The following is an 18,128-nucleotide window of genomic DNA, read 5'->3' on the forward strand; positions in this document are numbered from 1 at the left end:
GGGAAATCACCTCTAATCCTTGTGCTGTGGGTTTCAGACTAGGGGCTGTTCCTATCCCCAGCCTGTGATCAAGACCCTCATTTTTCTCCTGATGGGTGATATTCCCCGCCCTCTTCCACCCCTATCCCCCAGTCAGTCCTCAACTCTGCACCCGCTGACCCAGTCGGGCTGGTAGGAGAGGGCGTGGGGAGCCAACCGTCTGGCGAGTGGACTTTAAGACCCAACGGAAACCAGTGCCTTTTGCAGCAGCCTAACCCAGAAGCTGGGGGGAATCCTGAATTGAGCTGAGAGGGCTTCCCCGATTCTCCTGGGAACCCCATCGCCCCCCTGCCGGCACACACCTGAACAGGTAGGATCACGCGCACCCCTTCTGAATTCTCCCCAGGCCGCCGTCCGACCCGGACCCTGGGCTTCGCATCCGGCAGCCGCCGCCTCGCCAGTTCAGGCTTTCCCCATCCCTCCTCCCCCACCTCTCAGCGTAGTCCTCCGAGGCAGGCAGGAGCTTGGGGACAGGAGGATGTCTGCTGGCTCTGCGCCCCGGCAACCCTGCACCCTGTAGCGCCCTCCCAACAGGCCTCGAGGCTTTCTCCGGTTCTCCAGCAGCTACGACTGGAAAGTAGGGTGGAGGGAGGAGGGGGGCGCCTGGCAGGCCCCACGCCCTGTACCCTCCTTTGCAGTGTTGGCTAATACCCCTTCCCCCCACCGCACCTAGACTGGAGAATTGTGGAACCTGGGGTGTGTGGGGGGCGGGCTGGGGCCTGAGGGACCTGAGGCTCCCAGTGGGGGGGGGTCTCTCGTGCCTTCTCTGCTCCCCAAGCCTAAGCGTTCAGGACGCCCCCCCACCCCACCCTCCACACACACTTCCTACTCACCTAGTAGGAGAACTCCCGTCTCTTCCAGGTCCAGCTCACACCTGGGTGGCCAGCGGCTTTACTGGAGGGGGTAGAGGTCGTGGGAGTTTGGGTGCCCTTGCCCGCTAGGGAAAATCATATCTGTTTTGAGCCCCTATCCCTGCCAACTATTAATAGCTATTGCAAAGAATCCCCACCACCCACCCCCACACACCCGGGCCTGCCTGTGGCTGTCAATAGGTTTGCTTTGGACAGAGGGACCACCGGATGGAAGGATAGCATGCGTTGAAGGGGAGGACTCCACAGTGTGGCTGGACCAGAACAGGCTCAGCCCAGATGGCTGGGAAAGGGGGTGTGGACCAGATGGGGCAGCTCCTGGGCTCCTTGGCTTTCCCAGCCACAGGCTCCTGGTGTTACCCCAGAGCTGGGAGGCCCCGAGACACAGCCAGCAGCTGTCCTCCTGCCACCTTGCTGGGAGAGGGCTGCATGGCACCCTCTTTACAGAGCTGGGTCCTCCTGCCTACCTGCCAGCGAAGATCTAAGGCATCTCATTCTGGTTTGCTGGAGGGGTAAGCAGACTGGTGTAAGGAAGCCTGAGCGCATCTGGCTGTTAAGACAGTAGCCTGGGGAGGGGTTCAAGTGGAAGAGAATGGTCACATGGGGGGGGCACCCTTCTAGCTCTGTGTGGGGTGGGTGGCATTTGGAGAAAGGATAGAAGGACGACTGGGTTCAGGTCTTTCTAGCTGTGACTGCCCAGAGGGAAGTAGAGGCTCTGAGTGTGAGCAATGGCCAAGCATTTGGACCCCTGAGAAAGAGGCTCCATTGTTAAGCTGGGCCAGGTAACAGCGTACCTATCCAGGGTGGCCTCCTCCCTAAGCCTCTGCTTTTTCATCTATAGAAATGACAATCGGTAGCAAATCCTGCCTGCAGCTTGTGCCTGTTACCAACAAGGACAGATGTCCCCCAGGACCTTTTCCTTCTCCCCTGAGTTCTGCCTTCACCTTCCCGGTAGGGACGTCACCATAAAGACCTCACACCCACCAAGCCCACTGCCATCAAGCTGCCTCCTGGCAACCGTGTAGGTCAGAGTAGAACTACCCAGAGGGTTTTCTGTACATTTTCACAGAAACGACTGCCTCTTCTTTCTCTTACAGAGCAGCTGGTGGGTGGGTTTGAACCCCTGGCCTTGTGGTTTGCAGCCGATCACTTTAAGGAATATACTATTAGGGCTCTTAAAAACATCACGGATAAGATCCCATAAATCGTAAAGCTCGGTGCAAATGTTGGTGATGGCTGGGGACCTTTCTAGGAGAGCCTCCCCACCCCCCAAATCTAGGTCAAACACTCTGCCTGCAGTTTCCTTGCCTGGCCAGGCCAGAGGAGCCTGCAGGACTGTTCCCCAGGGGGTGCAGAAGTCCCTTGATGCGGATTGTGGCTGTCACCAGAGAGCTCGTGGCCAGGAAGGATGGGTGTCCCCCCAGCCTCCCTCCAGGCTCCACACCTTCTCCCCTGAGACCTGCCTTCACCTTCCTTCTGCCAACCTTGCTCAGCGTCCTTGTCCCTGTCTCTCCCATGCCCAGTGGCCTCCTTGTCCGCTCACTGGGCAGAAGCCCTAATCAGAATCGACAGCTGAGATATGTGTGGTGACTGAGAGCAGGCAGGCGGGAGAGAAGCCAGCGGGAGGATGGGCTGAGGGCTGCCCCTGGCACTGCTGGGGCCTCCTGGTGCCACCCTGGGCCTGTGGACTCCTTGACTTTACTTGGCCCTGGGGAAGGGGTGCCAGGGGATGCTCAGGAATGATGGGCTGGGGTCTGGAGGTTAGGGGGAGGGCACTCTGGGAGGTGAGGGCCCGATTGCCCCACCTTCCTATCCCAGAACCAGCATTCTTCCTTGTTTGGCCCAGCCCCCAGGCACCTACTTGGTCACATCTGGGAGCTGCGGGGTGGGGGGAGGGGGGGTGCCCTGCCCTGTGCTCCCTTCCCCTCCAAAGTACTTCTCTCACTCTCTCCCCACTGGTGGGCGGGGGCTGGGTACCAGGAAGCCTGGTTTCCCGCCGCCTCCTGGGGCCAGGCTGGGCTCCCCACAGGCCTCCAGAGAGTCGCTCAGCTGGCTTCCTTCCTCAGCTTGGTGAGGGCCTGCCTCCTCCCAGGGTTGGGGGGGTGTCAGAATCCCAGATGGGAGAGGCATGGGGGCTGGTGCCCCGGCACTGCAGCACCCACTGCTCTTCCCTCCTAGCCTCTGACTCAGCTTGGGGACAGCAGATGCTGGCGACAGGGTTGGCAGCCCTGTCCAGCCTGGCAGGCATGGCCGAGTCTCGCCTCCAGGCTTCCAGCTTCTCATATGGGCAGCCAAGATCTTCTCTATTCTTTTTAGCTTCTTTTTTCCCCATGGTATCTGGGGGGTGACTCTCAAAACTCCTGGGTTTACCCACACATTTGGGGGTGGGCAGGAGACTAGAGTAATTGAGACCAGGGCACTAGTTTGTTCTCCCTCCAGCTGGGCCAGGATAAAGGAAGCCAGTACAAATTTCCCCATGCCAATTCCCTCTGCCCTCAAAAGACTAACCGGTGGAGCCAGGCCTGCCCTCTTGGTGCCCACAATGTGGTTGGCACTGATTTGTCAGAAATTGGGAAGGGTTCCCTCTCGACCGCTTGCCTCCTTGCCTGCCCCGCCTCCTGCCCCAGCAGGGGCAGCTCTGTGACTGCGGGCACTTAGGGGCAGGCCTCCCCCAAGGGAAGGGGTGTGGGATGCCCCCCGAGGTGGCCAAGTTGGCACTAGCTCCAGGCTGGAGTGCTGGGCATGGCTCTGAGCTGGGAGTCTATGGAGCAGGGCAGGACACGGGCCTCCCTGCCCCCCTCATTTCCTGCGCTTTGGGCAGCTGTGGGCGAGAAAGGCTGCAGGGACTATTTTTAGTTGGGCTGCCCCTGGCAGGAGGGACGTGCAGAAAAGCACGGCACAGGCTGAGGGGCTAGCCAAGGTGAGGGGCGGCAGATGGAGCGAGGAGGTTTGCTGGCAGGGCAGGGCCTTGCGGAGAGGGGCCTGATGCAGGTAGAGGGCTCAGTCCCCTGGGCGCAGTACAGCTGGACTTAGAACTGAAAGGGCCTTGAACGCCGGCGCCCCCACTAGACAACCCTGCCTCCTTACAGAGGAGGAAACTGAGGCCTGAGAGATAGGACTGCCTCTTAGCACCTCTTAGTTTTTTCCGGACCCAGGCCCCCTGCCCTCTCTTGCCTTTACCCTCACCATGCAGGTGGGGCCTCCCTGCACAGCCAGGAAGGCCTTTGGTCAGGCTCTCCTGGGTGGCATCCACCTCTGCTTGTTTGTGCTAGGTCCCCCGTCCAGCCCAGTGGGCTTCTCATGACGTCCCCACCAGGTGAAAGTGTCTTGTGTCCAGCCTGGTAGCCCATGGGGCTCGGGTTTGTTTGGGTGGCCTGTACCACTGGTGTGAACAGAGGGGCTGGGCAGGTTCCAACAGGTGCGCAGGCTGGCTAGCTGTGGGGTTTGTGGCACCTTTGAGAAGAGGCACCTGGCCCAGCGCCCTCAGAGCAGAGATCCAGTGAGGGGAGGGCTCTGACCATAGTGTCCTGGCATGCTCGCTCCAGCCAGGCCCAGGACCTCCAGGTCGGGGAGGTGGTTTACCAAGCCCAGGGAAAAAAGGGAGCCAGGCGTCTAATGGCAAGTGAGAATAGAGTCCTCCCCACCCCCCCACCCCCACCCCCCACCTGGAGATCTAGATGCTGGTGGCAGGAGCAGAGGATGCTAGAAGCTTCAGTGGAGCATCATGGTCCTTGCCTCCTGCCTCACCTCATCCCCAGAGCTACCATGGTGCCCAACTGCAGAGGTGCTGTCCCCTGGGCCACACAGTGAATGGCGCCCCTCGGACTTGTTCAGGGCCCTGTGTGGGGCACCTATCCCTCAGCTCCAGTTCAGAGCCAGCTGGAAGGAGGTGCTCTAGACAGGACTTCAGCCAGCACATTACCCCCATGCCCCGCCTCCCGTGCTTGCCCTGTCTCTGTACTGAGGTCCCAATGGGTCAAAGTGGTAGCCAGGAGCCCGCCCCCTCCCTCCGCAGGGCAGGGAGGGGGTAGGGCATGGATTTCTCAGTCCCTGGTCTGTCAATCAGGTGGACTGTCCATAGCGCAACTGGATGCAGACCCTGCGGCTTGGCCACTCACCTCGGGCCCTACCAACTTCTGGGACCTGGGCAGTCACGGGAGCCCCCCTTGGGCTTCCCGTGCCCACAAATGCCTGAGCCGAAAAACGCATTCTGTTGGCAGCTGCCTCTCACATGTCGGACTGGTTTGAGCATGACAGATAGCCCTGAACACTTATTTTCTAGCCTGGGTGGAGAGGGTGGGGGCTAAGGGCAGTAGGCTACCAGCCAGAGGTGGGGAGGGAGGCAGGTGGGTGAGGAAGATGGTGCCCCAGCCGGGAGGAGGACTAGCTGAGGAAAGGGATTGGGTGACAGCCCACCCCCATCAGCCTCTGGTAACTCAATCCCTCACCCGCCCTCAGCTTCCCGTCCTGCTGACAACTTCAGCAGCTGCTGGCAGAGCTGGGCTGGCAGTGTGTGTGAGTGCGTGTGTGGGGGCTGAGAGGGGCTGTGGGGGCAGGGGTGCTGCCAGGACATGTTAAAGGAGACTCACTGCCTGGGTACAACTTGGGTGGCAGAGGAGGTGGGGCTGGTGGGAGACTGGGTGGTGAGTGATGGGCAGGGGGCAGGTTGCAGGGGGGCAGGGTAGGCCAGGGGTCTCACTACATGCATCTGCCCCAAGCAAGACCTGGCAGAGTGGGGGTGGGCAGTGGTGAGGGGACAGGGTGGGCACAGCTATGGCTCACCCCGATGCTGAGGCCTGAACTTCACCAGCGGGCATAGAGAACTCTGAAGGGCACAGCCGGCCCCTGTCCCCGATCTCTGGGCTGTGCCTGCCAGACATCACAGTCCCTGTGACTAAGTCACTTCTGTCCTGGCACTGGCAAAGTGCCAGGCTCAGCTCTTCTCGGTAGGTGAGTCACTGCCCTGGTATCTCCCCCGGATGCAGCTGAGTCACCCGCCATGCCTGCTGGGGAGGTGGGCACCTTGCTTGTGCTTGGGGAGGGGTTATGCAGAAACCCTCCCATGGCTTTTCCCTGGCTCTCCTGACCTGGCCCCACCCACAAACCTGCCAGGCAAGGTGTCTCTCTGTGTGGCCCACTTGGCAATGGGGTGGAGTGAGGGTGGTGAAGGAAGAGGCAACAGAGTACCCGGTGGAGTGGACGTGGGTTGTGTTCAGAAGCAACAGGAAAGGACTGTGGTGGATGGCCAGCTCTGCTGGTGACACGCTGTGTGACCTTGGGCAAGGCACTTGACTTTCTCAACATGGGTTTTCTCAGCGACAGAGGGAACAGGAGCCCTTCCAGACCAGAGACTCTAAGGGGCAGGGCCACCAAGGAGTGCCTTTGGGGATGAGCTGTGGAGGTGGGGGAAGGGAATATGGATGGGAGGACCCTTTCCAGAGGATTCCCTCAGTCAGCCCACCTGCATCCAGGTGGTCTTGGAGGGTCAATTGCTTCCCACTTCCTGTGAAGCTCCCAGTGACAGGATTGGGCTTCTGGAGTCTGCCCAGGCTGAGAGAGTGACCTGCCTTAGAGGTACTAGCTGCTCACCTTGGAGCCTAAAGCTGTCTCGTAACTTGTTTGAATTGGGGGTTGAGGGGTGGGGGCTGTTACTGGCCTTGGCCCTGTAGGCTCTCTCTCTCTCTTTTGGAAGGGCTGTCCTCTAGAAGCCCACCTCCTCTGTGTACAGGAGCAGAGAGGTGGGCCCCCTAGGGGTATCTGTCCTGAAGAGGGAGGAACTCCTGCTAGGGCCCATGCTGCTGAAGATTCCAGCCCATCCCTCCTTGCCTTGCCACCTGGGACCTCTTCTGCCTCCTTGAGTCAAGCCGCAGTGGAATTGGACCGTGCAGCAGGAATACCAGTACCCGGGCCGTCTGGGCGCCCGCTGGCGGCGGCGGTCTTGTGTGCAGGGTAGCTGAGCCGCTGGGATTTAGTCGTCCGGTGGGTATACCCCACCACTGTTTCTTGTTCTAGGATGTGCCCAAACTCCTGTCTTGTAAGTGCTGGCTCCCTGTGCACCTAAGTACCTGCAGGCGTGCTCCGGGTGTGCTTGAGGCTGCCTGACTGTGCAGGAGGAGCCAACCTGGTCGGCAAGCTCAGCTTGCAGGTGTGCACGCCTCCTCGGCCCACGTGGGAGGAGCCTCTGCAGTTTTGTAGCCAGGAGCCTTCCGTCTAGCCTGGAAGCCAGTCTGGTGGGACCTAGATCCAGAAGGAGCCTGAGGGGGGTGGGGGCGAGCTGCCACTGAACCCCTCCTAAGCTCTGCGCTCCCCACCCCGAGCGGGGCTGGGCTCAGACTGAGCGGCCACTGGCGGGGAAGGGGTTAAGCGGCGGCGTCCACATCTGGGAGCCATTGGCGCATTCCTGTCCGCTGAGCGCACGTTTGCGGATGGATCTGGACGGGACAGAGCGGGCGGGGCCTGGGCGGGCGGTTCGCACCGGCGGGCGGACAGACGGAAATCCAGACGCAGCCGGAGACAGTCCGAGCCCAGCGGGCGGGAAGGGGCCTGGGCCAGCGCAGTCACGGCTGCCCTGCCGGGCCGTTCTCCTGTTGGGGACCGCAGGGCAGAGCCTGCTTCCCAGAGCCTGCCACCCACCAGTGTGGGGGGGATGTCGCCCTGACGTGCAACCTTAACAAGGAGGGGGTGGGAGACAACAGATACCTCAACTCTAGGCTGAGCCCCGCAACCCATGGGGCCCTGGACAAGCCCTCCGCTGTCAAGCAGGGGTCGCCGGACTGGTGCATTTGAGAGCTTGGCCAGTGGTCTGGCTTCTCGTTGGGGTGGAGGTCTGGGGGAGGGCACTATGGTCACTTCACCCGGGAAAAATGGGGGAGGCGGGGAGGGTTCCTCTGGGATCCCGCTTCCTTACCCCGCCCCCTCCTTGAGGATTCTCACAAAAGGAGCCGCTACCGGCTGGGAGGCGGCTGTGGCTGGACCGGGGACTGGGTTCTCTGTCCTCGCAGAGTGGCCCAGGCTTTACCCAGCCGGACTGCGAACCCTGCGCGGCTGGCAGGAGCAGGGGCAGCTGCACCCCCCTACTGGAGGCCCTGAGAGCCGCCGCCCTTCTGAACAAGGGCACTTGAGCAGGGCCGGGCTTCCCTGACCCACTGGAGCCGGAGCAGCTGGGGCGCAGTGTGGTTGGACGGACGCGCGGGGGTGGGGGTGGGGGGGGTCAGCTCCTGCACTCGGTTACTCTATTGCTCGTGAGAAAAGACCGGAGAAGGGAAGTGACTTGCTCAAGGTCTCACAGCGCTCAGTCTCACCGGTCCTTGGATCACGATTATAATTATGGGAAGCCACTGGATCCACCCACTTCCATATTACGCCCCCGCCTCCCTTTCCCGGGGGTGCAAGGCGGGGGCGGTGGCAGGCTCCGTGCGCCTGTGAGTGTGGGGGCTTGTGGTTGGGAGAAGCAAGTGTAGGATACCACGCACCGCACCTTTCTCCTCCAAGCTCCTTTTCCATTCCCCCCTGCAGAGCTTCATTCTCTAGCTTCCCTCCTTCGGCAAGGAGGGGCAGGATTCTTCCAGATTCCCACGGTCCTGGCTCCGGGTACACGCCGCTCCTTTAAGAAACCCCCTCTTTCCTGGGCCTGTTAAGGAAAGGGGGTGGGCATTAATCTGTGGCTCCTCCCTCCCAATGATGATTGGCTCGTGAGTGGACGGGGGCGGGTCTGAAAAAGAAGGCCTCCACCCCCTTTCTCGGTACCCTCCGCCCCCCCTCCTTAGCCTGGGGCTCAGGGTAAAGTTTCAGCTTCAGCACGTGACTCACCATGGCCGCTGCTATCGCCCTGTGCCCCTGAGTCTCGGCCCCCCGGACGGCTCCTCTCTCCGGGACGGACCCCACACCCCTTAAGCCGCCGAACAGCACGAACAGCACCCAGGCGCCCGGTTACGGCAGCCGCTGCGCCTGCGGGCGCCCCAATCAGATCCTGTCCCCTCCCTCGACTGCAAGGTAAACTCTTCCTCTGGGATTTAGGGGAGCCCCCTGGCTCTAGCTGACATGGAGACCCCATGGCCTGCCCCGGAGAAAAGCTGCGGGCTGGGATGTAGTGCTAGGCGCAGCCCCACTTGGGAACCTGGGGTTTCCTGGGTGTCCCAGCCCGCTGCCTTGTTCAGGGTGGGGGAGCCCCGTCTGTGTGTCTGTCTGCTCTGGTCATCGCGCGCAGCAACGAGGCGTCTGAGTCTGTCTGCCGTGGGTGTCCCTGGCGCCCAAGCTGTGGCACCGCGTGGATCGCTCCAAAAACAAGCTAAACAAAAAGACTTTCAAACCTGTTTGGGGAGAGATCGGATGCCCAACAGACTAGCCCCCTCCCTCTTTCTCTTCTGTTATCTGAGCCGCCCTGTGGTTTGGGGAGAATCAGCCTGGGGGGCCCACAACCCCCCCGGGACCCAGGCTGGGGGCAGGGCTATTTTAGCTGGTGTTCCCCATGGAACGAGGGGAACCGGTGTGGGGTGTGTGGGTGCCCCGGACCCAGTGCTACCATGGGGTTAGGGAAGCTTTTTTGAGATGGGGCGATGGAGCAGACTGGCTCTCCTTACTCAGCTGAGTTTCAGGGACCTGGTGCCACCCACGAGGCAGGGAAGCTGCTAGCCAGATGTGTGTGTGTGTGTGTAAGGGGTGTGCTAGACGACCAGCTTGGGTAGGTCCCCTCCCCTTCTCTCTGGGTACTGCCTGGCTGTCAGGCTACTCAGTGGTATGGGTGTTAGGACCCCAGTGTGCTGGGCTGGTGGTAGAAATTAGACCCTTCCCCCAATAAGAAGTCCCAGCCTTGGAGAATTTCTCAGGGATCCATCCTGCCTTGGATAAGATGCCAAACATACTGGCATGGCGGGGTACCCCTCTCTGCCTGGCACCGGCTCTCTAAGACTAGAATGTCTTTTGCCTGCTGGCTGTGTATGCGTGTGTGTATGTTCTTGGAGGGAATTTTTCCTGACAACATGCATCCCCCTTTATGCCCTCAATGGGGCCACCCTACTGCCCCCCCTCCCCCCAGTTATTGCTGCCAGCCTCGCTTCAGCATCCCACCTCCAGTTTCCTGGTTAGTAGATTCAGGGGTCTTTCTTGCCCTCTTTCCTGGCTACAAGGTTGTTTGGGGGAAGTGGTGGAGTCTGGAGCCTTAGATCCTGCTAGGAAATTGGGCACAGGCTCCAAACTCTCCTCTAGGGCAGGACTTGATGGGTAGGCTGGGTAGGGGAAGCCCCAGGTTGAAGTGAGTTGGGTGTCTTGGAGCTCTGGGGCTTCCCCTGGGGGAGGTGGGACAAGGGGAGGAAGACTTGGAGCTGGACGTGTGATTCTCCTTCCTGAAACAGCAGGGGTGGCAGTGGAATCAGGGAGTTTGTGGTTGTGAGTGACGTCACGCTGGTCCACTGGGAAGGAGGAGCCAGGGTATCAGGATTGCCTGTGAGTTTGGGCAGTGTCCTGTCCTGAGACAGAGAGGTCACTAGGGTCAGATTCGAGGTCCCTGGGAGCTGAAAGATTCTTGGAATTGGGAGGGACTTTGAGGACGTGATTCAGTGCCCGTGAGGAGGTGGTTTCTTGCAGGGGTGATGGGGAGTTGCAGGTACAGTGGAAACTCTGGGGAGACTCTGGATTTGTAATGTCTCGATCCTGGCCCCTTTTTCCCAAACCAACCCACTGCCCTCAATTCCAACTCAAGAACGACTCTAAATAAATCTTTATAGGAGCAGACAGCCTCATCTTTGTCTCACAGAGTGGCTGGTGGGTTTGAACCACCAGTCTTGTGGTTGGTTAACAGTCGAATGCTTAAACCAGCACCACTAGGGTTCCTTGGTTAATTACCTCCTCCAGTCGCCCCTATATGCCTGTCCCTTCACTCTTACCCCTGCTGCTCCCCTGGGACATCTCTCTAGAGCAGTGGTTCTGAACCTTCCTGATGCCTCAACCCTTTCATACAGTTCCTCCTGTGATGGTGACCCTCCCCAACCATAAAATGATTTTCGTTGCTACTTCATCACTGTCATTTTGCTACTGTTATGAACTGGAGGACCCCTGTGAAAGGGTCATTCAACCCCCCCAAAGGGGTTGTGACCCACAGGTTGAGAACCGCTGCTCTAGTCCCACTCCTCCTCTTACCTCTGTGACAGTCTGGCAGGAAGCTAGTTGTGGGCTGCCCCATTCTGGTCACCCCCCTGCCTCCCCCGCTGGGCACAGTCACCCACACGTGCCATGACGTGGTTCCTGCCACCCTGTCTAGTGTGAGGGAGACACCATTGCCAGAGTGGCCCTTTTAGGGTGCATTGACTCAGGCTCCAGGCAGTCGGTTCCCCCACATCCCCCCAAACCATTTGGTCTTGGAAGTTGGCTTTCGGGGGCTCTTGACCCACACGCATGCCACTCCTTGTGGAGTGGTTCCTGTGCTCCCCAGCCCCGTGATGAGGTGAGAAGGGATCTGGCTAGAGGTGCAAGTTTCAATGCTCATGTCCCTGTCCCCAGGGAGCATGGGTGGCAAAGTGGGTCTGGGGGGGTCTCTGGGGGGGGTTCTGTCTAGGATACCTCTCGAGAGTTCACGGTCGCGGAAAGTCACGGGCTTTCTACCCTGTCCTGTAGGGTCGCTGTGCAGAGGAGTTGATTCCGTGAGTTTGTTTTGGGGATTTGGGGTCTGTGGGGAGCCCTGCCTGGGGTGGAACCTCGGGGGAGGGGTATCTGAGGAAGGTAACCCCGTGCCTGTGACTTAGATAGAGGGTGTCTCTCCTGGCCCAGCACAGCACCTCCCTCCCTGGGGGTGGGGGGGGTGTTGGAGAGTGTGAGAAACTGGCAGGGTTGTCTTGACTGACTGGGTTTTGGGAAAGGAGCCGGGCAACTGATACCCCCCAGCTCCCAGATCTTTGGCTGCGCCCCTTCTCTGACGCCTGCTGCCTCCCTTCCCTCGTTCCCGTCTCCGCCCTCCAGCCGCTGGCTGTCTGGAGCCCACACTGCTTGTGGGTGGAGGGAGGGGTGGGCGGGCAGGAGGGCCTGGATCTCCGTGTGTGTCCGCCGGAGTGTTCTGGGAATTGGCAGGGTTGGCTGAGGGTGTCTGGGTGTCTCCTTGGGGTGGGCAGCCTGCAGGGACCTGGCCTGGAGTGTGAGAATGTGTCAGCGTCGGTGTGGCTCGGGCGTGGGTGTCTCTGCGACTGGATCCTGCCTCCCTCTCCCCCCCCCCCACCCCACCCCAGCTGGGACTGCCTGCCTCTGCTCTCTCTCCCCCGGCAACGGGAGCCTCCCTTGCCTGTTCCTGGAATTTGGAGAGGAAGAGGAGGAAGAGGCAGGCAGACAGACCTCCCACACTCCAGCCCGCCCGCGTGGGGAGAGGAAACTGCTGTGGAAGCAAGCTTTCCCTGGCCTCCCAAGACCCTCACTGTACCGCCTGCCCAGGGGGCCAGGCGCCAGGTCTGACAGAAGGACTGCCGCTCACCCGCTAGGCAGCGGCCACCCGGCACCCTACCCAGAGCGCCTGCCCTGCCAGCAGGCACCACTGTCGGCCCTGGGGAGGGGGCCAGAGATTAGACTGCTGCCAGCCTGGCCCCCGCACCTGTTGCCAACCCCAGCCCTGTAACCTGAGCAGGCCAGGAAGGGGCTGCCCAGTGACAGGTGGAATTTCTGCCGCTAGACCATCCCCCCTCCCACCCCTACTGGGTCTGCCCTTCCCTTCCGGCCTGTCAGCCCCACTCCCCCTCCGCCAAGTGTCAAGCAGGTCTCTTGGTGGCGCCCCTGCCCTGGCTGTGGGATGCCTGCCTCTCACCCCACCAGCGCCTGCAGAACTGGGCTGCCCTTGGTCAAGTGCTTAGCACTGTGCTGTCCTAGTGGGACGGGTGGGGTAGGGGGTGGGGTGTGTGTGTGGGGGTTTCTCTGTTAATGTTTTAATTGCATAAAAACTGGGAGCTCAGCTCCGGGCCAGTGGGGAGTCTGGGCCTGGCTGGCCGCCCAGTTTGGGCTAAATATAGTTTGGGACATCTGCAGAGAAGGGGAGGGGGTAGAGGGAGGTTCCAGCGCCCCCCCCCCCACCTCCGGCCAAGGTGCCCTCGTCTGGGCAGACACCTTGGAGCTAGGAGCGGGATTCCTTAGCACAAAAGGCAAGGGAAAGACAGGGGGGCTGGGCACAGGCTGGCCTTGGCCTGCCTAGACGCCTGTAGACATAGAAGTGGAGACTGAGGACAGGGCCATCACACGAAGGGTCCTCTGGCACCTGCTTTCTCCACCCTCCCTAACCCCATCCCCATTGCCTGAGGTCAGGCAGCCTGGGTATGTGTCACTGTGCCTACAGCCACCGCCACTGCCGGCCCTGTGTCACCATGACCCACTCACTGTGTGCCTGTGTGTACACACCTACCTTGCAGTGTCTCTGCCCCATCCCTCCCCCTGGATCTAATGCCCACTCCCCCTGGATCTTCCACTCCCTCCCCCTGGATCTTCTGCCCCCCCCCCCAGGTGTTCCAGGCCTCCCTCCAGCAGTTCCTTGCCCCAGAGTGAAACCTTCAGCCCAGGAATCGAGACTGAGAAGGGGAAGCTGCGGTGCAGGGTGCAGAGTTCTCTGATCTCCAGTCACGGCAGGAAGTGGAGAGGGCGGGGGGGGGGTGTCCACCCTCATCTCCCCACACACACTGCAGTAGAAGGGTGGCCACTTTCTAGGGCCCTCTTCCCTCCAGCACCAAGTGGGGAAACCTTGGGGGGGGGAGAAACAGTTGATTCCCCAGGCCCCCCCCAGCAATCTTCATTCCCCCCCCAGACTGAAAAAAAATCTTCCTGTCACATGGCCATCACTTCCTGTCCCACTGTGGTTCCCGGGCTGTTTGTTGTTGGTTGCCATGGGGATGGCCGCTGTGGGCACTACCCCTGGTTCTTGTGGGGAGGGAGCTGCCCCCCCCCATTTGGGAGGGGTGGGGGAGAGCAGCCAGTGGGGATGTGACTAGGGGCTGCTTCAGGCTGAGTGTGTGTGGTCTCTGATGCCCCAGATGGGGGGGGCTGGGGGGCCCAGACGTCTGTCTGTGGGAAGGAGTCACAGCCACCCACTCAGACTGCTGGGGAGACTGACCGCGGCTGGCAGTGTGCGCCTGCGGCGGGCCTGCGGGAGTGTGAGCGTGCAAGCCCTCTCCTTGCCCGCTCTGCTGGGCCTGTCCATCCCTGGGCAGCATCAGGAGGCCAGTCCTGGGAGCCTCTGCCCTCACGGGCTCATCCTGTGGGAGACCCCCTTTCCCAGAGGCTCTCGGGGGTTGGGTGGGGAGGGGCTCAGGGTAGGGAGGTATGGTCCCACTGCAGACTGTGGTGTTGTGGGGGGGGGGGCAGTCCTCTTCCCCAGCCTGCTCTGGAAGCCTCGTGCCCTGAACTCGGACCCATTCCCCCCTCCAGTTAAGCTGGAGCAGAGTGTTCCCCTCGTTGTGCTCCCCACTGACTAGGAGGGTGTGGAGTAGGAAGTTCCTGGGGGGTCGCCTGGTCGCAAGGGCGGGTGTGGGGTGGGGTGTGGGCTGAGTCAGGCCTGGTCTGGGGTCTGAGCCAAAAGGATATCCTGAGGCAGGATTGGGGCTCATTCTCTTTCAGCTTCACTGAAGCCTGGGTCCCCAGGGAGGGACGTGGGGAGGGGACTCGTGGCCTGGGATCCTGCGGACTGTCTGTCTGTCTGTCTGTCTGCTCTCATGGTCCAGCAGGCAGACCTAGGCAGTCCTGGGGGAATTGAGGGAGCTGTGGGGACCTGCCATCTAGGTCTCTGCATTCCCCGTGGTGAGGGAGTTCTGCTTCCTGCATGGTGGGAGGTGGAGGCCGCTGTGAGGGGGCAACTGCCAAGGTGAGGGTGGGGAAAGCCCCGTGCCAGTCTAGGCTTGAGGACGGTGGTTTCCAGGCTGGGGTGCCCTTTTGTCTGTGCCCCTTTCCTTCCCCCACCAGGGACAGAGCTGCCTTTGTAGGGTCCTCAGTCCTGCGGTCTGGCCACCCCCTAGCCCATCCTCTCTTCCTGTTTCCTTCCTTCCCTGTGGGCTGCTGGAGGGTGCGCCTCAGGCCTGGGCTGCCCCTGCCCTTTCACCTACTTTCTGTTTCTAAAGAACACCAGGCAGGAGACCTGGGTAGGCTCAGTGGCCACCCTAGAAATTGCCTTCTCAGGAACCTCCGGGATGGGGTCCTTGTGACCCTGCTGCATTGGGGGCGCTGCCCTGCAGGGCCACCACTTGCCCCTCCCAGAACCTGGTCTGCCCTGAGCTTGGGCTGTCCCTACAGTTCTCATCTTGTGGGTCGTGACCCCTTTGGGGGTCGAACCGCCCTTTCACAGGGGTCGCCCTATTCAGAACCATAGCAAAATGCCAGTGATGAAATAGTGTTCTGGTTGGGGGTCACCACCACATGAGGAACTACATGGAAGGGTCGTGGCGTGAGGAAGATGGAGAGTCACTGTACTAGGGTCTTTAGACTCTACTGAGACGTGTGTGGAGGTTGGGCGGCTCCAGTAGCGGGGCAGGACCTGGGCCTGGTGGGGCCCACATGGAGGAGGCACCTGACCCACTGCAGGCCTAGCACCTAGAGGCCGGAGTGGCCACTTGAGGCCTCCCTTCCCCTCCCGCAAGGACGCTGCGCAGAGTCCGGGCCTATGTGGGGCATGATGAAGAGGCAGGCCCCGAGTTTCCTGGGGTGATGGGGAAGAAGTTGTGCCCACCTGTGCCAGCCCCCTCTTCCCAGGATCCCCCGGGGCAGCCAGGAGGCTGACTTACCTGGTCTCCTACCCCTTGGGGTGGTGGGGCAAGTAAAAGGGGGTGGCTGTAGCATGCTGTTGGCTCCTGGCTGGGGGAAACGTGCAGAACCTTGGCCACAGAAGCCTTTGGGAAAAGGGGAATGAATGAAGCAGTGGTCACTCCCCCCCCCCCCATGCATCTGAGGCTCATGGGGGAAGAGGTTTGGCTCTGTGTGTGTGTGTGTGTGCGCGCGCACGAGCCATTCTCCTGGAAAGTTGATAAATAGTTCCAGCCCACTGCTCTAGTGTGAGATTTGCCCTACTCCGCCCTGCCCTCCCAGCCTGTGCCAGGGCAGGGGATCCAGAGCAGCAGTTCTCCACCCCCTCCCCAGGTGTCGCCCCAGCCATTGCAGCAGCAGGAGCACAGTGATGAGGTAGCAATGAAAAGAATGTTATGACGGGGGGGGGGGGTCCCCGGGGGGGGGGTCCCCGCCACCGGAGGAGCTGTACAAAAGGGTCTTGGCATGAGGAAGGCTGCGAACCGCTGCTCTAGAGGACGTGGGTCTGGGGTCTGTTCCTTGGGAGACATGCTGGTGGGGGCGGCACTGGGGGAGGGAGGGAGTGCGGAGGAGACCTGTGGGGCCCACCTGGCTGGGACCCTAGGTTCCCCTCTGTGAGGCCCAGGGAGGAGGAAATGGTGAATTTCTGTTTTCTCCTTCCCTGCCCCTTATCCAAAGGTTTCCTTTTGTTTGCGAAATGAAAGGCTCCACCCACACCCCCCAAATGCCCCTCTCCTTAGTCTGCGGGGAGGAAGACCTTGGAAAAGAGGGTAATTCTCCCTCCCAGCCCTGTCAGCAGATGCTGGGTCTGGCTGGGGTGTGGGCAAAGCCTACCTAGCGGAGCACCCCCCCTCCCGTGTTGGTGGTGGGACAGGCTGAGGGGTGGGTGGGAAGGGGGGTGCGTTGTTTGCCTGGCCTGTCAGCCTGTGTGTGCTGCCCCGTGCAAGGAGCTTTGGGGACTTGTCCCTCCCATCTGCTCGCACCGTGTCCTGGAGGCAGGCGGGTGCCTGAAGAGCAAGCCTGCTGGCAGAGGTGACGTGACTGGTCTAAGGTCACCTGGAGTGGCAGAGCCCAGATTGGGTGTCAGACCCATGCTCCTGCTCCCTGCCGCCAGCCCTCCATTTCCTCCAGGGGCACCTGCCGCAGGGGGGAGGTGGGGAGACCACAGTGGGCAGGGAGGGGGGTGCTGGGTGCCCTGGAGGTGTGGGCCTGTGGTTTCCTCCCCTTCCAGGGAGGTGCCCTGTGGGCAGTGGAGCTGGTGGCAGAGGGTGGAGATTGGACAGCAAGTGTCTTTTTCTCTGTTAGGGGCTGGTTTCAATTCTCGGATCCTGCCTTGTCTTCCCTCAGGTTTGGGAGCCGAAGCGGGGTGTGTGGGGCTGGGGGGGTTGGGGGAACAGTCATCCTCAGTGCGGGGAGGGGGATCTGACTCCTGGGGGCTCCAAAGACAAGAGTTTGCCCTTTCACCGGTGCCCCCACCATCCCTACCTCAGCCCATCCCTGTTCCCTGGCCAGCCTGGCCCTTAGCCCATTTCTATGACCTTTACCCCTTCCCCTGGCTCAAGGCCCTCCCCGGGGAGCTGAGTAACTTTGTACCAAAGTTTGCAGGCTGAGCCTCGGGTGGGGGTGGGGGAGGCTCGCTCAGGGTCTGTGTCAATTTCAAACCCTTGGGGCAGAGTTGGGGCGGCTTCGTTCTATGGGTCCTCTCTGGAGAAACCCCTTAAAAAACAGGTTTCTCCCCCCACCCCCCCAAAGCAGGGTCTGAAGTGACTGGATTCCTGGACCTCTTTTGAGCCCAGCTCCCTCTCCTTAGGTAGGCCACTCTGCAAAGGTGTCAATCCACCTGGAGGTTTTTTGGGGGCGGCTTTGGTCATGGGCTGGGCCCACAGCTGCGTGAGAGCTGGAGAAGGCAGTGTGGTGCGCCCTGGTTGGGCCCCGCAGGGGTCGGGGGGCTGAGGCGGGGGGGGGGGCATGCCTGTGGCCCAGGACTGGACGCAGTGTGTGGCAGAGCCCAGGTGTGGAGAGATGGTATCTCCAGGTTCCCTCTGCTCCCGAGCGTGCCCGCGCGCACGGGCTGGGCTGTGCAGGCGGGCTCTTGCCCACCCTGATGCGAAGTGTGTGTGTGTGTGTGTGTGTGTGTGTGTGTGTGTGTGTGTGTGTGTGTTCAGCCAGCCCCTCCTCCTCTTGCCTGGCTCCCCCAGCTCAAGTTCCCGTTGTGTGGGGCCCCACAGGGGTGTGGGGGGGCCAGGGCGGCAGCTGGCCCGGTGGGTGGGGCCCCTGTTTCTCTTGACGTCAGTGTTCTCGCCTGAGAGGGACTCACGGGGGCCAGGGGCGGGAAGGGGCACCTCAGGCGGGGAGGACGAGGCAGTCATAATGAGGAACAGTAAAAGTCTCCACATAACAAGGTCCAGATTTCACTCCTGGGGCACGCGCCCCCCTCCCTAGCACATACCTGTCCTCTTCCCGCCCGTCCCT

At 61.3% G+C, this 18,128-nt stretch overlaps 1 protein-coding gene across 2 annotated transcripts in view; it reads left to right on the forward strand.

Moving 5' to 3' along the window:
• The first annotated feature begins 212 nt into the window (after positions 1-212).
• Positions 213-18,128, forward strand: part of RARA (retinoic acid receptor alpha) — a 43,281-nt gene continuing 25,365 nt past the window's right edge. Inside the window, exon 1 of one of the 2 annotated variants that reach the window (XM_075561789.1) lies at positions 213-349. The gene's annotated coding sequence lies outside the window, so the exon portion shown is untranslated. Of the gene's footprint in view, positions 350-8,693; positions 8,901-18,128 lie in introns of those variants that run through there. The other variant, XM_075561788.1, reaches the window with a different exon arrangement.

This window comes from Tenrec ecaudatus, chromosome 10, assembly GCF_050624435.1.
Source record: "Tenrec ecaudatus isolate mTenEca1 chromosome 10, mTenEca1.hap1, whole genome shotgun sequence".
Classification (NCBI taxonomy): domain Eukaryota; kingdom Metazoa; phylum Chordata; class Mammalia; order Afrosoricida; family Tenrecidae; genus Tenrec; species Tenrec ecaudatus.